The following is a 2,318-nucleotide window of genomic DNA, read 5'->3' as shown; positions in this document are numbered from 1 at the left end:
GTTTCTGATAGCAGGATGCCAGATGTACAGTAATATCAAATTGACTAAACATTAAGTGAAACTGACAGCCCATTGAAAGCGGAATTAGTGAGAAAGGCAAAAAAAAATCATGTTACTAAACAGAAACAAACTGCCTTTTATTCACTTTTTGTGCAGATACAGCACAGGAGCTAACAAATATAAAGGCTTCCTTTGGAGCCACATATTTGAGGAGTTATAACAAGCAACGGCTGCACAATGGGAAAGGTAAAACCAACGCTGAGATGGACATATAACAAACACGGAATCTGTTTGTACCATTATGTGTAATATGCCAAGCACAGTATTCTACACTCCATCTGGGCTTTATCTATCTGTACCTTTTGGAATAACCTCCAGCTCACACACTAATCCAATCAAGCCTAGCTACATAATTCATTCTATTAAGCCAGCTATGATTAGGTTACATAGGAGCCTCTGTTCATACATCGTTACTAATTATCTATCAATTCAATTTTAGATCATATTTTATGAGGACAGGAACTTCCAGGGTCGTTCCTATGAGTGCAGCAGTGACAATCCCGACCTTCAGCCTCACTTCAATGCTTGTAACTCTGTCCGAGTGGAGAATGGATGCTGGATGCTCTATGAACGACCCAATTATATGGGGCATCAATATTTTCTGAAAAGGGGAGAGTATCCGGATTATCAGCAGTGGCAAGGACTCAATGATTCCATCAGATCATGTCGATTACTCTCCGAAGTAAGTTACCTACCAAAGATTTTTGCTTTATTTTGCTGTTTCATAGTGTTGAATATATTAATATCAATATATTTTTTTTGACAACTTATACACAAGGAGCATTAAAGAATGCGACAATGTGAACCTGTCATTAGATCAATGTGTCCCAAACCACAGGCATCATGAATCAAAGAATGTCTGTGTGATTTTAGCTAGGTATATTTTACTGTGAAATGCAGCAACTTCACAAACAAAATCTTAGTTGGAAAAGCCGTCTGTGGCTTATAGGGAGAAATCTGACTAGTCCAATATGTCCCAGAGCCGAAACATTTCTGAGTAAAATATATTTGGCTACAATTGTACTGCCAGACTCTGATTAATGCTGTCTGAGGTTCAGGCAGCATAAGTCCAATGACACCATTGGGAAAAATGTTTTTTAAATAAATTCTTATATTTTTGGTTAAAAATCAGTTTTGTAATTAGATTTCATTAAAGATTTTGCTTACTTTAGTCTCCATGTTGAACTATGTATAGCTGGAGGCAGTAGTAATTAACTTAGAACCTGTCATTAAACTCATCCTGATAGCCCAGTGGTAAAGTTTCTAACCGTTTTATCTGTCTATTTTTGTATCTCTTGTCAGCTCATTTATGACCACCAACCACACCAAAACTATTTCTGTGAGTGGGAGGGGAAAACAAAAATTCTGTAAAAGCAAAATAGTGCAACATTTTTAGTGAAACTGATTTAAAAAAAACTACCATAGCTTTAGCGCCAAATACAGGTATTGAAATACAAAAAAAATTGTCCCCAGCTGTAGACAACTATTTATTAATCATGTACAAAAATATTGCTAATAATTAAATTTATGTTTATCTTTGCAGCATTTGGGACTGAGCATTCATAAAATCAGAGTTTATGAAAGAGATGATTGCAAGGGAGAAATGATGGAGTTTATGGAAGATTGTCCAAATGTGTATGATCGCTTTTGCTCCCATGAAATCCATTCTTGCAAAGTGTTAGATGGCCATTGGATATTCTATGAACTTCCTAACTACAAAGGCAAACAGTATTTGTTGAGACCTGGCGATTATAAGCGGTTCACTGACTGGGGTTCCTCAACTGCCAAAGTTGGATCTTTCCGGCGTGTGTTAGAACTATATTAACAGTTCTTAACATAATAAAAGGATGACAACCTACTATTTGAGTGATTTATTTTTTTATTTGTGTAATTTACTTTTTTTTAACAAATATGTTGTTTTATGGGTTAAAAAAATGCTTTAGGCCCGTTTCACACGTCAGTGAAAAACAGTGACGTTTTTCACGGCGTGTAAAACACGCACATGTCCCTGCGTGTGCCGTGAATCCCGGCACACGTGGGTTGTCTAAGTGCAATCCGGGCTCCGTTCTCCGTGGCCCGTGATTGCACTTAAGGCCCTGTCACACACAGAGATAAATCTTTGGCAGATCTGTGGTTGCAGTGAAATCATGGACACATTGTTCCATTTATACACAACCACAAACCTGGCACTGATTGTCCACAATTTCACTGCAACCACAGATCTGCCGCAGATTTATCTCTGTGTGTGACAGGGCCTT

General features: G+C 37.6%; 1 pseudogene; it reads left to right on the top strand.

Annotated features, from left to right (window-relative positions):
* Positions 1 to 433: 433 nt before the first annotated feature.
* Positions 434 to 1,902, top strand: LOC142246641 (gamma-crystallin M1-1-like; annotated as a pseudogene).
* Positions 1,903 to 2,318: the final 416 nt, after the last annotated feature.

The sequence above is a fragment of the Anomaloglossus baeobatrachus genome, chromosome 7, assembly GCF_048569485.1.
Source record: "Anomaloglossus baeobatrachus isolate aAnoBae1 chromosome 7, aAnoBae1.hap1, whole genome shotgun sequence".
NCBI classification, from domain to species: domain Eukaryota; kingdom Metazoa; phylum Chordata; class Amphibia; order Anura; family Aromobatidae; genus Anomaloglossus; species Anomaloglossus baeobatrachus.
This window is presented reverse-complemented; position numbering and strand designations above follow the sequence as displayed.